Genomic DNA, 20,954 nt, shown 5'->3' on the forward strand with positions numbered 1-20,954 from the left:
TGCTTTTTTGCAATCATGGGATTTGAGCATCGCTTGTGATGCCAGCATTTATTGCTCATTCTTAATTCCACTTGAATTGAGTAGCTTGCTAAGCTATTTCCAAGTGCAGTTAAAAGTCAACCAATTTGCTGTGGATCTGGAGTCACATATAGGCCAGGCTAGTTAAGGAGGGAAATTTCCTTCCCTAAAGGACATTAGTGAACCAAAAAGATTTTTATGGCAATTGTCAATGGTATTATGATCACCATTAGGCCAGTATTTAATTCTGGAGTTTATTGAATTCAAATTTCACCATTTACATGGTGAGATTCAAATATACACCCCCAGATATTAGTGTGGATTTCTCGATTACTAATCCAGTAACATTACTATTACACCATCATCTCCACCTTTCAGCCCAGCAGTGGACACAAAGCTTGGGCCCTTCTCACTTTTTTCCACAATTGTACTCTTATTCTTTCACCCATTATTGCCTCAACGATCTACTCTCCAGGTCAGATTGAATGCTTTTTTCATCTGCAGATGTCAGGGCACAGATTTCAAGCACACCGCCACCTGTCTTGCCTTGTATCTTCCATTGCGGACATTCTTATCCTGCTGACACAAGTAAACCTGCACCCAATGATCAACTGTCATTGCACTGATACCTAATGGGGGCTCTCAGATCATGTCACATCCAGATGCCCACACTCAAGGGACTTGAAGGAGTCTGGCAATGAGAAGCAGATGTCTGACATCAACATGCAGCTGGGCATAAAATTCTTTCGCTGTCTTCCAATTCCTCTATATGATGAGGTCCATCCCATGCTGTCCAGATAAAAGTTACAGCCCTCTCTGAATTTATTACACTCTCCTTGGCACTGCAGAGAAAGTCAATAATACCACTGCTAGGTAGGCTGATAGACCCCATGCACTGTTGCAACTTTGTTGTTGGTCTCTTGCTCAAGTTGGGGAATGGTCATGATTCTTCCATGGAAGCAGCGAGTTGGAATTATTCTTCAGGGGCAGGACAGAGATGAGAAGATGGTTTCAGGAATCACATAAGGCTAGCATTTATTGCCCATCCCTAGTTGCTATTAAGAATGCGATGGTGAGCTGCCTCCTTGCACTGCTGCAATCCATGTGCTGTCGGTAGACCTACAATGTCCTTAGGAAGAGAATTTCAGGACTTTGACCCAGCAGTGGTGACAGGTTTCCAATTTAGCACGGTGAGTGGCTTGGAGGAGAACTTGCAGGTGGTTGTGTTCCCATGTAACTGTTGACCTTGTCTATCTAGATGGAAGTAGTTGTGGGCTTGGAAGATGCTGCCTAAAGAACGTTGGTGAATTTCTATAGTGAATCCTGTAGGCAGTACACACTACTGCTACTGAGCATTGGTGGTGGAAGGATTGGATATTTGTAGATGTGGTGCCAATCAGGAATGAAGAAGGGCTCATGTCCGAAACGTTGATTCTCCTGCTCCTTGGATGCTGCCTGACCTGTTGCGCTTTTCCAGCAACACATTTTCAGCTCTGATCTCCAGCATTTGCAGTTCTCACTTTCTCCTCAACACTGATCTCTCTGGCATTCCCCTAATTACATGAGGACGTTATAGCCTCGAGATCCAGATAATGTTCTCGGGACTCGGATTCAAACCCTATCATGGCAGATGATGGAATTTTTTCTCTCAATGAGAAACTGTCTGAAATTAAGTTTAATGATGACCATGAATCGATTGACAATTGTTGGAAATATGCAACTGGTTCACTAATGTCCTTTAGGAAGGAAACCACTGTCCTCATCTGGTTTGGCCTACATGTGACTTCAGACCCACTGCAGAGTGGCTGACTCTTAACTGCCCTCTGTACAATTAGGGATAGGCAATAAATGCTGACCTAGCCAGCAATGCCCCATCTTGTGAATGAATTAAAAAATGTCTGTGAATTTTCAGTTATCCCAACTTCAATTAGCCAATCCTCTATCCATACTAATAGATAAGCCCCAAAACCATGAGGTGCAATATGCAATGTTGCATGAATCAAACCTTACACCTTATCAAATGTCTTTTGTATATCACAATACAGTACATCTACTTGTTTCCCTTTATTACCTTGCTTATTACATCCTCCAGGAACTCTGCCAAATTGTCTATATATCTGTAAAACACATTGTTTGTCTTTCACAAGAGTATGTTGATTCTCCCCATTTGTACTACAGTGTCACCTGGCTGCAATTTATAAATGGCACTAGTATCTCCATTCATAACCTTTTTTGCCCACTGCCAACACTTGATTCACTGGGCTTCACAATTCTATCTTGTTGACTGTATAGTTGTATTGAGTTTACTGCTCCCAATCCATAATGCAATGTAGACCGCTTCCTGATCACCATCAGGATTCTGGTTGCTATCATGGAATTCTACCCTTAGTTTTTTTTGGCAAATTAGTAGTCAGGATGATGTAATATCCAATGCTGGAAGCATGCAAGGAATGAACAAAGATGATATTCGGAATATAGCAGCATGTGCATGTTCTCTCAGTAGTTTCCTCCAACACTTTTAAATGGCTAATAGAATATAGAACTTAACAGGGATTATGTGCAGTTTACAGCATGTCAGGACTTGTCTGTCATGAGTTAAAGACTGCATCAATCTCAGACACACTCGTATATAATTACAGCACCCAGCTACCTCATGTATGCTTCTTACTGAAGTAGCACCTAAAAGAAATGTAAGGTTAGGATCGAGCATATATTCTTCATAAAGTGGCAGCAAAAGGAAATACTGTGGTAAGATGCATTGAAAGTCTGTGCAATGTGGTTTGTCCTTACCAATGCAGCTGCACTAAAATTGTTGGACAGACTTTGTTCCTGCTTAGATTTGGATGCTCCTTTCATCAGGTCACAAACAATAGCTCAGTTAATTCCTGAACATAGAAAACCATCTATAATTGATTGTATATTTAAAGAGGGAAGTGAACAACATCAAATGAATTTTTAATGTAGACATCAAGATATGATTTCTTGAGACTCAGTGGAATTGGTGTCTTACAGATGACAGCAGGCTAACTTCTGCAGTCTATTTGGGTTGCTGTGGGGATCTCGCACCTCTAGGGCCTGGATGGTGAAGCTTCTTCACAACAAAGTTATTCAACGTTTAACTGTGATCCTTGAGACTAATATTTCTATGTTGTTTAATTAAACCAATTTGAAACAAACACAGAACAGGCTGGAGAAACTCAGCAATTCTGGCAGAGACTGTGGAGAGAAAAACACAGTTAATGTTCTGAGTCCATTCTGATTTTTTTTCATACGATTCAAAATTATGTGCATACTAGTAGGAGAACATTATTTTAACTCAGCAGGAAATTCAAAATGACTTTCTACAAAATATGCAAGTTAGAACAATGGCATATGAAATTTAATACTATTTATATGTAATTTACTTCTAACAGGAAGAAAAATAGCTTGCATATGTACATGTGCTGAAATATTTCATCTTTATTTTAAAAGATTAGGAATTTTTTTACACCCTATGCTCAACATGAGAATCATTGCAGAGTATCAAGTCAACAAAGCAAATTGAACACTGAGCTCCATTATCAAAGAGTAGAGCACAAAGCAGAGGAAGTCATATTGAAACTGCACTGTGTACTAGTCTGGCCACACTTGAGTACCATATCTACTTTTGGTCACCAATACACAAAGGAGATAGTCAAGCAGCTAAACAGCTCAGAGAAGCATAATGTTCTTTCCTAAGGGCCAATTTTAACTCTGCAATCAATGTGAACAGGATGATTAGGGGGTTCTTACAGGCACAAAGACCCTCCCACAGGTACACGCTCCTACACCCTGGCAATTTAATATGCGTGTTTTAAATGATGAGTGATGGCCCTTGCTGTAAGTAGGTTACCTTCGCATAAACCAAATCATCCGCCGACATTTCCGCCACCTCCAAACGGACCCCACTACCAGGGATATATTTCCCTCCCCATCCCTTTCCACCTTCCGCAAAGACTGTTCCCTCCGTGACTACCAGGTCAGGTCCACGCCCCCCTACAACCCACCCTCCCATCCTGGCACCTTCCCCTGCCACTGCAGGAACTGTAGAACCTGCGCCCACACCTCCTCCCTCACCTCTATCCAAGGCCCTAAAGGAGCCTTCCACATCCATCAAAGTTTTACTTGCACATCCACTAATATAATTTATTGTATCCGTTGCTCCCGATGCGGTCTCCTCCACATTGGGGAGACTGGGCGCCTCCTAGCAGAGCGCTTTAGGGAACATCTCCAGACACCTGCACCAATCAACCACACCGCCCCGTCGTCCAACATTTCAACTCCCCCTCCCACTCTGCCGAAGACATGGAGGTCCTGGGCCTCCTTCACCGCCGCTCCCTCACTACCAGACGCCTGGAGGAAGAATGCCTCATCTTCTGCCTTGGAGCCCTTCAACCCCAGGGCATCAATGTGGACTTCAACAGTTTCCTCATTTCCCCTTCCCCCACCTCACCCTAGTTCCAAACTTCCAGCTCAGCACTGTCCCTATGACTTGTCCGGACTTGTCCTACCTGCCTATCTCCTTTTCCACCTATTCACTCCACCTTCTCCTCCCTGACCTATCACCTTCATCCCCTCCCCCACTCACCCATTGTACCCCATGCTACTTTCTTCCCACCCCCACCCTCCTCTAGCTTATCTCTCCACGCTTCAGGCTCTCTTCCTTTATTTCTGATGAAGGGCTTTTGCCCGAAACGTCAATTTCGCTGCTTGTTAGATGCTGCCTGAACTGCTGTGCTCTTCCAGCACCACTAATCCAAATACCACTGCAACAGCTCCACAGATGACTGAAGAAGATATACCTCAGGCTGCTGGCCCTCACAGGACCACTTGAGATCAGGGACCTCTTCACCTCTTGGCCAAAGAGGAGCCAGTGACCAGTGCAGTTGGCAATCAGGGATTTGGTTTGCATGCTCAGGGAGGAACAGCAGCAGCAGCCAAGTATGTGAGACACAGTGGCCCTCATTGCCAAGAAGCTGCAGAACTGCAGTAACTTATACGACTAAACCTTTAGAGTCAACAGGCTCTGCTGTTAAGAAGGCTCCATTCACCCCAGCTGCGGAATCACGGACTACACTGTGACATAGTGGGAGGGTGAAAAAGAAGAAAATCTATTGAGGGCACTCTGGTGGCATCAGTCACATTGTACTGCACATAAATTCTTAATTTGGCTGTACATCTGTTTGTCTGACTGACTGCGCGGCCTGAATGTAACGATGGCAGCTGAAACCTCAATTCAGGAAATACCATGGTTCAACATCTGTGTTAAGAATCTAGTGCAGCAGGTGAAAGCAAAATAGTCAAGACGTATACAGGGCACTGAGTCCTGCTGACACCTTTGCCCCCCATCCTACACTTATCCCTAATTATTTCTTGGCCTGTGTCCTGACTTGGTGTGAATGAGTTAACCAGCGATGCATGGGACCCGAAGGTGCACAACACAAACGGAGCTAAAGCATTTTTCATGGCCGGCCAGAATTTAGGAATCTCGCAGACCTGTGTCCTATATAATACATGGGTCTGTGTATAACGTAGTTTCCCTTTAAACAGCCTCACATCAGTGAGTCCCGCTACTCCCTCCCTCAGAGTCCAAACAATTATCCTTCCACCTGACCTTGGCCAATTCCCAAGTATGGTTTGCAAGGTTGTCTGTGTAATAACCCTGACTGATGGATACCTCCATGGACTTTGATGAGGAGTACTCCCCTAATACTTTGAAATATGGTGCTTGCTTACTGCAAATAGCAGGTTTGCTGTGTAAACTGCTGTAACATGGTGTAGGTGTGAAAGTGGTATATCACACTGCCATACAGCAACATTGGATAAGGACTGCTGATCAGCAAGGCAATCAGCCTGGTTGTGTGACTGTGCTAACAGGAAAGACAGGGATGCTGTGAGCGGGCAGGTTGGCACTAAGTAAACAAACACTAAGAAAGCAAGTGAGCAGCCCTGAAACGCAGCCTGGTCCAATTTGTGAGCTGGGTCCCTGCATGCAAAGTGTCCTTCAGCAGCTTTTCAATACTAATTGCCGGTGTGCCCTGCAGTGCAAACTTATGCTGCATATACGGCCTGTATCATGGTCATCAGAGACTGAAAAATGTCAAATGCCAATGTTGATGGATGAGGAGTACATGCAATGTTCCCTGTAAGCACATTTCAAGAAGTTCTAGATCCAGAAGTCACTGCTATGCATGGACCTCAGAGGCCCGTGCAGCCAGAAAGCAAATTAGAGGGAATGCTGAGTGCATACAACCAGTGCCCATAGTTCATGCCTGAGACGCTGTTTGGTCCTAAGCGACATGGAGGCAGTTTACAGTCAGCAGCCAGCTGAAGTCACAGGACACCTTCTCTGACATCTTTGCTGAGAATTCACAACTACCAGTGTGCTCAGCACATTTGGGAAGATAGGAAATTGATTATGAATGAAATATGTTGCAATGTTAATAAGGCATTCATAACAAGCCATAATCCCCCTTAATTGGCAACTCACGACTTTCTAATGGGAAAATTGCATCACCACTCATCAAATGCATAAAACATGCAGTGACTTGCTACTAATGTTGAGATGAGTCTCACTGGACTTCTCACCCAATTCTACCACAGATTTCACTAAAGTATACGCTCCTCAAAAACTTATCAGATACCACCTACATGGCTTAACAAACTTCACCTTACACTTAAATTCATCTTTAAAATGGAACATTCAAATAAACTCCCTTTTCTCAATATCATAATTGTGAAATTGGCCAGGGGATATACTACTACTGGCTACTGCAAACCTACCTTCATTGGTAAATACACATTGGGGTGGGGGTTTTGTAGCACACTGAGACCTGATGAAGAGTACCTCAGGACTTTGTGGGAGGCTAGTAAGGAACTTGCAGGGCCCCTTGCAGAGTTATGTATCATTGACAGCCACAGGTGAAGTGCTCAAAGATTAGAGGGTGGCTAATGTTGTGTCATTATTTAAGAAAGGTTGCAGGGAAATGCCTCAGAATTACACAGCAGTGAGCCTTAACATCCTTTGTGAGTATGTTGTTAGAGGGGATTGAGAGATAGAATCTACAGGTACTAGAAGAGGACCTATTTGGGATAGTTAGCAAGACTTTGTGCATGGAAAATTGTGTTTCACGGATTTGTTGAGTTTTTTAAATGAGTGAGCAGGCAAGTAGATGAGGTCAGTGCAGTAGACATTGTCTACATGGACTTTAGCAAGGCCTTTGACATGGTACTGCATGGTAGGTTGTTGAGTAAGGCTAAATCTCATGGGATCTAGGGAGACCTAACCAATTGGATACAGAGGGTGATGGTAGAGAGTTGTTTTTCAGACTGAAGGCCTGTGACCAGCTGTGTGCCGCAGGGATTCGTGCTGGGTCCACTGTCATTCATCAGTTATTCAAATGATTTGGATGAGAATTTAGAAGGTATGGTACACACATTTGCAGCTAACACCACAATTGGTGGTATAGTGGACAGTGAAGATTGTTACCTGGGAAAACAGTAAGATCTTGATCAACTGGGCCAATGAACTCAGGAATGGCATGTGGAGTTTAATTTAGATAAATGTGAAGTGTTGCATTTTGGTAAGAGAAACCAGGGCAGGACTTACACAGTCAATGTAGGGCCCTTGGGAGTGTTATAGAACAAAGAGATCTGGGGGTACAAGTTCATAGCTCCTTGAAAATTGAGCCACAGGTGGAGAGGGGGGGGTGAACAAAGCTTTCAGCATATTTGCTTTCACTAGTCACAGCATTGAGTATAGAGTAAGAACATCAGTTACAGCAGTACAAGACATTGGTGAGGCCACATCTGGAGTACTGCATGCAGTTCTGGTCTCCCTAATATAGAAAAGATATTATTAAACCAGAAAGAGTACAGAAAAGATTTACGAGGATGCTACCTGGACTGAAAGGTTTGAGTTATAAGGAGAGGTTGGATTGGTTGGGACTTTCTTTCCCTGCAGCATAATAGACTTAGAAGTGCTTTATAGAGGTCTATAAATTCATGAGAGGCATAGATAAGATAGCTAGCTGACTGCTGGTTCCCTATGATAGGGGAGTCTATAACTAGAGGGCATTGGTTTAAGATGAGAGGGGTGAGATACAAAAAGGGCCAGAGGGACAATATTTTCACGCAGAGAGTGGCGAGTGTCTGGAATGGTCTGCCAGAGGTAGTGGTAGAAGAGAGTACAATTTTGCCATTTAAGAAACATTTAGACAGGTACTTGGATGGAATAGCTATGGAGGGATATGGACAGTATGCAGGCAAATGGGACTAATTTGAATTGTGAAAACTGGGCAGCATGGGCAAGTTGGACTCCTATTCTGCAGACCTCTATGAATCTAAGACTCGATAGTCCTACTTCTGAGCTAGAAAATAAAGATTTAAATCCCACCTGCCCCTGACTTCTAATTCTGAAAAATGCCCAGTCTACCTGAAATTAGGTAAGATATCTCAAATGTTTGATCAACATAGCTATTATTCAGAGCAACACAAGTAGTGTTAGCCACTAACAACTTGCTACTAACAATACAAACGGTATTCTGCCCAACACACAAGTGAGTAATGTGATTCATCAATTTCAGTGCCCATGGATGCCATGTATACAGGCCACACATCCCAAATGGATCATATTAAACAGCATGGCTTTCAGCTATTCGCAACAAACAAGGTATTGATCATATCCAACCAGTTTGCCCTTGCAAAACTCACAGCACAATATCCAACATTAGAAGTGCTTCTACAATGTTTGCTGCATTACTCTAAGCAGGTGAACAATTACACTGACAACCAATTTTGGATTGTCAGTCAGGTTCACAGTGTTGTGCACTTGAATGTACTGAAAAATACTTGTATCAGTACACAAAGTCCTATTTTCTCTAGACAGAAGGAACATGTGAGGCACTGTGCCCTGTTTCAACTCAATGAAATATATGAAAGCTATTCATTGGTTCATTTCTTGGTGGAGTTATGCGTAATGAGAAAGATTGTCAAGGGATATAGCAGGAAATAGGTCAGTTGGAAAGTTGGGTGGAGAAATAGCAGATAGAGTTTAATCAGGACAAGCGTGAGGTGATGCATTTTGTGAGGGTAACTGCAAGAGGAATCAGTACAGTAAATGAGAGGACTCTTAGCAGCATTGATATACAGAGGAATCTTGGGGTGCAAGTCCATAGTTCCCTGAAAGTGGCAACACAAGTGGATAAAACAGTAAAGAAGGCACTTGGCATGCTTGCATTCATCGGTTGAGGAATTGAGTAGAAAGGTTGGCAAGTCATGTGCAGCTGTATAAAAAAACTTTAGTTAGACCACATTTGGTTCATTTCTCAGGGTAATGCCTTCACCAGACAAAGTCCATCTTGCGTGTTTAAAATTTAAACAAAACCTGGCAGTTAATTGACAATCATCATTAACTTGTATATTTTCCATAACAATGAGTCTATCAATTGGAGTTCACAAACAATCAGTACTCTCCTCCCATATGGTACAAATATGGTTTTCCCCTCAAATTGGTATTCTTATGAACTGTCCTAATAAATATAAGAGATAGCACTTCAACAAATTATGTCTTTTTAGAACATTAAGCATAGAACAGTGCAGCATAGAAACAGGCCCTTTGGCCCACTATATCTGTGCTGACCATGATGCCATTCTAAACTAATTTCATCTGCCCGCATATGGTCCATGACCCTCTATTCCCTGGCTGTTCATGTATCTGTCTAAATGCCTCTTAAACATTACTATCATTTTTGCTTCTACACCTCTCTGGTTGCGCATTCCAATCATTTAACCACACTCTGTTTAAAAAAATTGCTTCTCCTTTAAAATTTTACCCCCTCATCTTAAATCTATGCCTCCCAGTACTTAACATTTCCATCCTGGGAAAAAAGACTTTGACTATCTATGCCTCTGATAATTTGATATACCATCAGGGCATCCCTCAGCCTCCAATACTCTGGTGAAAACATTCCACTTTTTCCAACCTCTCCCCATAGCTAATACACTCCATTCTAGGCAACACCCTAGTAAACTCCGTTTGCATCCTCACCAAAACCTCTACTTCATTCCGAAAGTATGGCGACCAAACTACACACAATAGTCCAAATGTGGCCGAACTAAAGTTTTATACAGCTACAACACGACTTGCCAACATTTCTACTCAATGCCTTAACTGATGAAGGCAAGCATGCCACATGCCTTCTTTACTATTTTATCCACATGTGTTACCACTTTCAGGGAACTATGGACTTGCACCCCAAGATTCCTCTGTATATCAATGCTGCTAAGAGTCCTCTCATTTACTGTACTGATTCCTCTTGCAGTTAACCTCATAAAATGCATCACTTCACGCTTGTCCAGATTAAACTCCATCTGCTATTTCTCCACCCAACTTTCCAACTAACGTATTTCGTGCTGTGTCCCTTGACAATCTACCTCACCACCATTAACTCCACCAATTTTCATGTAGGCCGCAAACATACTAATCAAACCACCTATAATTTCATCTAAATCATGACAAACAGAGAACCCAGCACTGAACTTTGCAGAACACTGCTGGTCACAGGTCTCTCATCAGAAAAACATCCCTCCCACAATTACCATCTGTCTTCTGTGAACAAGCTAATTTTGTATCTAATTTATCAACTCACTGTGGATCCCATGTGAGTTCATCTTTTGGACCAGCCTACTTTGAGAGATCTTGTCAAAAGCTTTAGTAAAGTCCATGAGGACTACATCCTATCATCAACAATCATCTTTGTTACTTCCTCAAAAAAGTTGTGAGACAAGACCTCCGCCCCAGCATAAAGCCATGCCGACTATCTCTAATAGGTCCATTCTTTTCCAAATGTAAATAAATTCTGTCCCTAAGACTCTCCCAAAAATTTCCCTACCACTGCTCTAAAGCTCACCAGCCTCTAATTTCCTGGATTATCCCTGTTACCTTTCTGAAACAAAGGAATAACATCGGCAATTCTTCAACCTTCTGGGACCTTGCCAGTGTCTAAAGAGGATAGACAGATCGCTGTAAAAGCCCCAGACATCTCGTCCCTTGTGTCTCTCAGATTCCTGGGTTAGATCCCATCAGTCCTTGGGAATTTATCTACCTTAATGTTTTTCAAGACATCCAACACCCCCTCCTTCCTTATTTTGCCACCAACATACCCCTCCTTAATCTTACCATCATCCACGTCCTTCTCATTGGTTAATACTGTTGCAAAGTACTCATTAAGAACCTCATCCACTTTTTCTGGTTCCATGCATTAATTCCTTCTTCTGTCCTTAAAATGACGTACTCTTTCTCTAGCTACCCTATTGTTTCTATACATAAATAGAATACCTTGGGATTCTTCTTATTCATACTTTCCAAGCGTTTCATGGCCCCTTTTAATCCTCCTAATTCTTTAAGCTCTTTCCTGCATCCTTAATATTCCTCAAGGCTCGTGTCTTCAGCAATAATTTTCATTATGGTGCTAAATATATATTTTATTTCCAAATGCCAGATTATCCTCCCACTGCCAGGATTGAAAGTGGGTCTTTGGTCTGTTTGGATGGATGGCGAGAACCTGTTGGAAATAATACCAGCTGTAGCCATCAGCCCTCATTTAGAACCACTGGATCAATAAAAGGCTAGGCTGAGGCTGCAGATAGTAGAAGAAAGTGCCTAACGTTTGAGGTGCCTCGAAGGTCAGGTATGTATTTGCAGTTCCTGTGCCAGGGTTAGGCAGGCAGAACCCAATAAAAGGAGGGGTGAGTTTTCCAGCACTCATGCAGAGCCACAGAGTAGCCACTCCCATCAAGGGGCACCACCATTGGCCATGGACACACCATTGAAAAAAGGCCCCAACCTTCACTGCTAGGAAGCTACAATTGTTTGTCTGGCAACTCATCACACAGCAGCAGTCCACTTGATGCCTATTGAAGTACTGGACAAGGTGGAAAGTATTTGTGATTTAGTTACTTTTGATTGGTTTAATTGGTTGCCCACCACTTGTCATTCCCCTGTCAGAATAACCTGTGGTGATAGGAAGACGTCAGGTTTCACATCTCCTGCTTTCTGATGCTAGTATACTAAGTATCCTGCCTCTTAGCTCGTCCCTATGGGGCTAGTAAGATCCAGCCCATAGATTCTCCAATGGGAGGGTCACAAGTATCTCAAACTAAGTTTTAGTGGGCGGCACGGTGGCACAGTGGTTAGCACTGCTGCCTCACAGCGCCAGAGACCCAGGTTCAATTCCCGCCTCAGGGAATTTGCACATTCTCCCCGTGTCTGCGTGGGTTTCCTCCGGGTGCTCCGGTTTCCTCCCACAGTCCAAAAATGTGCAGGTTGGGTGAATTGACCATGCTAAATTGCCCATAGTGTTAGGTGCAAGGTAAATGTAGGGGAATGGGTGTGGGTGGGTGCGCTTCGGCAGGTCGGTGTGGACTTGTTGGGCCGAAGGGCCTGTTTCCATGCTGTAAGTAATCAAATCTAAAAAAGATAGAAGTAAAAATAATAGGGTCTCCAGGATATTTGAAACTTCAAGTATCCTGAAGAATGAACAAATTTCATTCGAATTAAGTGATTTCCTGATGAAGATGCCACTTTCTTATTGTTATTATTGGGATTTGTTAGTAAAATTTCTATCTTGGTTGATCACATATAGGTTTCACGTCCTCAGATTTGTGTAGCAAATTAGCTATCAGACAATTAGCTGTAAACAGGTATAATATGCATTATTTCTTCAGATTCCAATAAGGGAAATAACTTTAACAATCACCAAACCAAACTACATAAGCTTCCAACAGCACCTTCATCAAATAAGTCTACATTATTCTGTTTACATAGCTATGCACTTTGGCCCAACATTTGCACAAGGGCATAATGCTTGAGCATTGTGTTGTGGTTCTAACATTACTCAACAGTTGTACAAGTATGAACTTCAATCAAATTGAATAAATCTTATCATTGGCTATATATATACACACACACACGTCTCTGAATTATGACATTTCATGTTTGATTCTCCTTTTGCTCCCAATTTTTATTACTTTTCTTTCACTCACCGCTTTTTTTATTTGTTCACAGCATGTGGTTATCATGGGCTAGGCCAACATTTATTGCCCATTCCTAATTGCCCAGAGAACTGTGAATTGCTATTGGTCTAAAGTCACATGTAGAACAGATAAGGTCAGAAGTTTATTCCGTTAAGGATACTAGTGAACCAGGTGGGTTTTCTTCATGGTTTAATAGTCATCATTAGACTCTTAATTCCAGATTTTTAATATGTTTAAATTCTACCATCTACCATATCAAATTCAGGTCCCCAGAACATTACCCTCATCTCTGGCTTAATACTCTAGCTATAACACCACTAGGCCATCTCCTCCCACTCCAACACCGTGCCATGCACTAATTCCTGACTGAGAAAGTAAGCAAGTAACTTGATTCTAGAACTCTGCTAGTTACATATCTGACCTATACGTTGGACCCCTAGAAATAAATAATCTACTAGTATTCCCTCACCTAAGTGGCGCATCCAGTAATTGGTTTGAGTGGCTCAAGCGGAATTTAAGTCTTATTAAGGAACTGCAAGACTCAATTGACATTTAATTACAGAAGTCCAAAGCATCTTCCCAGTGTTGTGGTCTGTGTTGCAGTAGTAGTATCCCTACCTTTGGGCCTGAGGTCCTGGATTCATGTCCTAACTACATCAGAGGTGTGTCATAATAAGACCATAAGACATAGGAGCAGAAATTAGGCCATTCAGTCCATTGAGTCTGCTCCACCATTCAATCATGGCTGATAGTGGGAAAATGGGTTGAAGAACTTATTTATCTCTGTTTTAAATATACTCAATGACCTGGCCTCCAAAGCCTTCTGTAGCAATGAATTCCACAGATTCACCACTCTTTATCTAAAGAGGTTTCTCCTTATCTCCATTCTAAAAGGTCTTCCCTTTACTCTAAGGCTGTGTCTTCAAGTCCTCGTCTCCCCTGCCAATGTAGACACCTTCTTAACGTCCACTCTGTCCAGGCCATTCAGTATTCTGAAAGTTTCAATCAGATCCCTCCTCATCCTTCTAAACTCCATCAAGTATAGATCCAGAGTCCTCAAACATTCCTCATATGTTAAGTCTTTCATTCCCAGCATCATTCTCATGAATCTCCTCTGGACCCACTCCAGGGGCCAATACATCCTTCCTGAGGTATGAGACCAAAATTGCTTACAATACTCCAAATGCGTCTGTGCAGAGCCTTATAAAGTCTCAGATGTACATCTCTTGTTTCTATATTCTAGCCCTCGAGGTGAATGAAACATTATATCTGCCTACCTAACTACCAACTCAACCTGCAAGTTTACCTTTAGAGAAACCTGGACTAGGTCTCCCAAGTCCATTGAACTTTAGATTTCTGAATGTTCTCCCCGTTTCAAAAATAGTCCATGCCTGTATTTTTCCTACCAAAGTACATGACTTCACACTTTCCCACATTGTATTTCAGCTGCCATTTCTTTACCCACTCTCCTAACCTATCTAAATCTTTCTGCAGCCTTCCCACTTCCTCAATACAAGCTGCCCCTCCACATATCCTTGTGTCATTTGCAAACTTAGTCCAAATGCCCTCAGTTCCTTCATCCAAATCATTAATGTATAAAGTGAAAAGTTGTGGTCCCAACACCGACCCTTATGGAACACCACTAATCACTGGCTTCCATCCTGAGAAGGAACCTTGTATCCCCACTCTCTGCCTTCGGCCAGACAGCCAATCTTCTACCTATGCTAGTACCTGGCCTCTAACATCATGGGCCCTTATCTTACTCAGCAACCTCCTGTGCGGCACCTTCTGGAAGGCCTTATCAAAGGCCTTCCTGATGTCCAGATAGATAACATCCATTGTCTGTCCTTAGTCTGAGTTGCTCGTTACCTCCTCAAAGAAATTTAACAAATTTGTCAAGCATGACTTCCCCTTAATGAAACCATGCTAATTTTGCCCTATTTTACCATGCACTTCCAAGTATTCAGAAATGGACTCCAAAATCTTACCAATGACTGAGGACAAGCTAATCAGCCTATAATTTCCTGTCTTTTGCCTTGCTTCCTTCTTAAACAGGGGGGGTTACATTCGTGATTTTCCAGTCCTCTGTGACGCTTCTTGACTCCAGTGATACCTGAAAGATCACTATTAAAGCTTCCACTATCTCTTCAGCACCTGGTCTACATGATAATATCCTTCAAAAAGTTGATTAACAATATTTACCAGTGTTCCATATGATGCAAAAATATAAAAAATGGCTGGGGAAGAAAGACTTGTCATTAGAAAGTCTGGTCTCTTCCTTGACTTCTACAATTTCAAAAGGAATAATATGTTGCAACAGTAAAAAAGAATGGTCAGATTTACAATTGACGTACACTGCATTTTCTCCTGAGTGCTCAAATGGGAAGATAATTTGCAAAGTGAGCAAATATTTAGAATTGTTCTATCACATTATCTATTTGCATATAGAATGCCGTTCTTAACTAAGGTACAATTGAACATTAATAGTAATGTTAAAGAGGATGTCTTTGGCTTATTAGATCTTTTCCCTGCCTGTGAGTCAGAGCTCTGGGTTCATATCCCACTCCAGGAATTGGCCAAAGAAGACATGTCCATAACAAGGCCAAACAGTTTGAATGATTATACAAGTGCATTCTGCTCAAGCAAACTGTATTTCTTGGGGTCTAATTGGCCCAACTGGCTGGGTGGCAAGGGTGGGTCAGACTGTTGCCAATAGAATAGTTGGAATGGATTTTAGACTAGTCTCCTTACTCTAGAGGTCATTGTGCTATGGGTTAGAACTGTCTTTGTTCAGAAAACTGAAGAAGTGCTGTGAACAGATGCAAAGTTAATAACAATTCATGAGTTTCAGTCAACTGTGTGAAGTCACAGAAATCCAATATAGATAGATCAAATATATATTAGTTGAAAACATTCACTTAATTAGATTTTCCAATTTCAGTTCTTCGGTAAATATAATAATGCAAAGGTGTTTACAGTGCTGTTGGGAAGGAAGTTCCAGGAATTTAACCCAACAACGGTGAAGGAACAGGATCTAGTTCCATGTCAGAATGATTTGTAGCTTGTAGAGCATCATGCAGGAGGTCATGTTCCCATGCATCTGCTGACCTTGTTCTTCTTTATGGTAGAGACTGCAGGTGTGGAAGAGTTTTGATAAGTTGCTACAATGTATCTTGTAGATGATACACAATGACAGCAGTCATTATGTTTCATCTAACTTCCATGCAACCATAATGAGGCATAGGTTGTAAGTTTGCTCGCTGAGCTGACAGGTTTGCTTTCAGATGTTTCATCACCATGCTAGGTAACATCACCAGTGAGCCTCCTGTGAAGCACTGGTGTTCTGTCCATTTTCTATTTATCTGTCTTAGTCTGTTAAGATGGGTGATATCATTTTTCTCAGAGGTTGGTAAATGGAGTTCAAATCGGTGTGCTTATCGATGGAGTTCCAGTTTGAATGCCAGGCCTGTAGGAATTCCCATCCGTTCTCTGTTTGGCCTGTCCTAGGATGGATGTGTTGTCCCAATCGAAGTGGTGTCCCTCTTCCTCTGTTATGTAAGGGTACTAGTGATAGTGGGTCATGTCTTTTGGTGGCTAGTTGGTGTTTGTGTATCCTATTGGCTAGTTCTCTGCCTGTCTGTCCGATGTAGTGTTTGTTACAGTCCTTGCATGGTATTTTGTAAATTACATTCGTTTTGCTGGTTGTTGGTATAGGGTCCTTTAGGTTCATCAGTAGCTGATTCAATGTGTTGGTAGATTTGTGGGTGACAATGATGTCAAGGGTCAGAGTACTCTGGTAGTCATCTCAGAGAGATGTCTTTGATGTATGGCAATGTGGCTAGGGTTTCTGGGCATGTTGTGTCTACTTGTTTGGGTTTTATTGTTTAAGAATCGGCGGACGTGTTTATCGAGTACTTGTCCTTCTTGAAGATGCCATATAGGTATTTTTCTTCAGCTGTTCATAGTTCCTGGGTGCTACAGTAGGTTGTGGCCCATTTAAATAATGTCCTGATGCAGTTGCATTTGTGGGTGTTGGGATGATTACTTCTGTATTCTGGATTAGTGGTGCTGGAAGAGCACAGCAGTTCAGGCAGCATCCAAGGAGCTTCGAAATCGACATTTCGGGCAAAAGCCCTTCATCAGGAAACATTACTTCTGTAGTTAAGTATCTAGTCTGTGTGTGCTGCTTTCCTGTAGATGCTGGTCTGCAGTTCTCCATTAATTGTTCGTTCCACTGTGACATCTAGAAAGGGGAATCTGTTGTTGATCTCTTCCTATTTTGTGAAATTTATGCCAGTAAGGATGTTGTTGATGATGTTATAGGTTTCTTCTTTATTCCATTTTGTGATGACAAGACACATAAATAGAAAGCGGGACAGAACACCAGTGCTTCACAGGAGGCTCACTGATGGTGTGACCTAGCATGATGACGAAACATCTGAAATCAAACCTCCCAACTCAGCGAGCAAGCTTACAACCTGAACCTCAGCCTAAGCTATAAACATTCTCAAAATTTGCATAATGAGACATGCCAGTACATTTATCTTTCTAAGCGAGTCTCAATCAATAACAAAGATACACATATGAACAAATGAAACTAATGTGAAATATTGACCCATCTATACTGGATTTTACATCTGTGACTTCATACAGTTGACTGACACTCAAAATTATTATTAATGTTGCATCTGTTCACAGTACTTCTTCAGTAACATTTGTTACTGAGTTCAAAAGAAGTCATACTGGACTCAAAACATTAACTCTGTTTCTCTCTCCCCAGATGCTGCCAGATATGCTGAGTTTCATCAGCATTTTCTGTGTTTGCTTCAGAATTCCACAGTACTTTGTTCTTACTTCTATGATATGTTTGGCTTCACGCTGTCAGATGATTTACAAAAACCCTCATCGTTGCCTTTGTGACTTCTCATCTTGATTATTCAATCACTCTTTTAGCTGGATTCCCACATTCTACCCATTAACCTTTACTGATTGTTACTTAACCCACAGTAAGTCACTTACCCATAATCCCTGTGCCTGCTGACCGACATTAGTTCCCAGTTTTATCCTTGTTTTCAATTCCCTCCTTCCCAACTTCCTTCCCAAAAGCACTGTCAACACCTTTCCTCATCTCTGTAATCTCCCCCAATATTACAACATTACATGTTAACTGCACTCATGTTTGCGCATTCTCCATTATAATTGCTTCAACAATAGTCAATGCTTTCAGAAGGCTAGGTTCTAAGTTTTGGAATTGCCTCATCTGCCTCTCCACCTCTCACTTTCCTCCTTTAAAGCACTTACTAAAATCTACCTCTTTTTATCTCTTGCCTTGGCTTGGCTTCTTAATTTATTGTATTGTCTTGTGAAGTACCTTGGGGTGTTCCAATATATTAAAAGGATGTGTGATTGTAAATTCTATGTATATCAGCAATCCTCGTTGTAAATTACTCCCTTTACAATAAAAATTGGCTCAAGGGATTAGAAACAAAAAAAAACTGCAGATGCTGGAATCCAAACTGGACAGACAGCATCAGGAGGTGGAGAAGTCGACATTTCAGATATAACGACCATTCACCTGCCTCTCTTCCAACCTAGTTTACTGCATCAGGTGTTCCCAATGTAGTCTTTTCTACAGCAGAGAGACAGAACATAAACTTAGGGAATGGTCCCAGTCACTGCCCATTTCAATTCCCTCAACGACCCCCTTTCTGACATGACCATCCTTGGCCTCTTCCGTTGCCAAAACAAACCACAGCTTCTATTGGAGGAACAAAACCTTAGCTTCCACCTGAGCACCCTATAGCCTGGAGGACAACATTGAGTTATCCAATTTCAAATAACCTCCCTCCCCATCCCCTGACTCTCTTCCCATTCCTCCCCCTGCCTTCCACTGCTCCCTGCGACCAATCGGATTCATCCATTCCATTGACCAATCCATCTTCACCTATCCCCACTTCACCACCCTGCCCACACGTCCCACTTTATCTGCAGCTCCCCTCACATCCATCCCCAATCCTGAAGGCAGCTTATACCCAAAACATCGATTTCTGCACCTCCTGATGCTGCCTGGCTTGCTGTGTTCTTCCAGCCTCCTGCCTATCTACTACTCAAGGGATTAGAAAACAGCTACCAGCACACATTTCTATGCTCTCAAAGTGCATTCTTGTGTTAATTGCTACTGTTTCCCTTGAGTGTCAGCATTTGGACACATGATGTTGCAGTGCTATGGTGTGTAGTGGTGATGTGTATGACACTGCATTGATTGTGTAATGCTCATCTGCAGTGTTTTATTTAAATTTGCATCTTGTGGGCTTCAGAACATTTTTTTAAAATGCAGCCTTCATGCAAAACTTTGTGCTAAATATTGTTAAATTTGTCTGTGTAAAAGGCACCTGACATTGTTAAATCTGTTTTTCTCCTTTCATGTTTATAAGGAGCTGACATTCTACAGCAACGTCCAGCAGGTGATGTCAGAGTCCCAAGCAGCCCTAAAGCTTAAATAACTCAGCTCTGTTGGTGGCTATATTAAATACATTATGAATTTAAAAGAATGGTTTTTATTTAGCAGTCTTCCTGTGCTGGTAGTTAAGGATTAGTAATTCAATATTCCCAAACAATCTTAAATACTATATTTGTAAATTAATAAATATAATATAATTGTCATGTCATGCCCAAGACTCATAGTGCACATCAACACAATCACAAAGACAAAAACCCGGAAAACCCTCTGCCTTATTAAATCTATTAAGCATAAATACATGTACCTTCTGTGCTTTAGACAACTATGACACTAAGTTATGACTGTCATCAATGCAAAGCCAAGCAATTTACTACAATTTTCTTCTCTTATATGGAAGTCAATAAGTAAAAGCTGACTGTCATTACTAAATTATTTGACAGGATAGGAAGGTTGCATTGCATCGTGTAGATTATTTGCAAACAACACATACTCATAACTCAGGAGAAAGTGAGGACTGCAGATACTGGAGACCAGAGTTGAAAAATGTGGTGGTGGAAAAACACAGCAGGCCAGGCAGCATCCGAGGACCAGGAGAATCGACGTTTCGGGCATAAGCCCTTCTTCGAGCTTATGCCCAAAACGTCGATTCTCCTGCTCTTCGGATGCTGCCTGGCCTGCTGTGTTTTTCCACCACCACTCATAACTCAGTTTGTTTTACATCAAATTATAGGGTGAAATTATAATTTTTAAAATGTCACTACATATTTAAATTCAACAGTGACATTATGGTACTAAGCCTATTAAACAGTGTTTGTTATCTCTGATAACCTTATTAACCAATGACAACTGTCACAAATTAACATTAATAATAGCTGATTTAAAACAATAGCATCTGTTACATTTTACAAGTTTGCTGATTTCGAATGAGTATTTGAACTGACTGAGTCCTTTCCACGAAATGTGCACGTATATGTAAATATAGATACACATTTTTAAAATGATATGGAGTTGCCTGATAACAGTGACTTCATCTGATGAAGGAACAGTACTGCACAGCTTGTGTTTTCAAATAAACCTGTTGGACTATAACCTGGTGTGTGTGTGACTTTTCAAAATACAGTAACCGTAATGACAACAATATGACCTTATAGCAAAAAATGTTCCTTGCAACCTTGCCTCTGCGATATAGATTTCTTTTACAAAGCTTATCACAAACACGTGGGATAATTTGACCCGCTGGTTTACTACACTGGATGGCAGGTCGCGTGTGTTGTGCGCTTTCTTGCAGGGACCGCTCCGCCTACCCTTTTCGCAATGTTGACGCAATCTATAAATAGTAGAACAAAAGGACAACTTCCTTGAAGCTTGCTGAAACTGCATAAAAGGGTAAATGTTGACGTTGGGAAAACATAAGCGTTGATAT

The 20,954-nt window shown here is 41.7% G+C and overlaps 1 long non-coding RNA gene across 3 annotated transcripts in view; it reads right to left on the reverse strand.

Moving 5' to 3' along the window:
* The window catches only part of LOC140486005 (uncharacterized), a 52,219-nt gene that overhangs the window by 18,206 nt on the left and 13,059 nt on the right, over positions 1-20,954 (reverse strand). The window lies entirely within an intron of this gene.

This window comes from Chiloscyllium punctatum, chromosome 15 (assembly GCF_047496795.1).
Source record: "Chiloscyllium punctatum isolate Juve2018m chromosome 15, sChiPun1.3, whole genome shotgun sequence".
In the NCBI taxonomy this organism is placed as follows: Eukaryota; Metazoa; Chordata; class Chondrichthyes; order Orectolobiformes; family Hemiscylliidae; genus Chiloscyllium; species Chiloscyllium punctatum.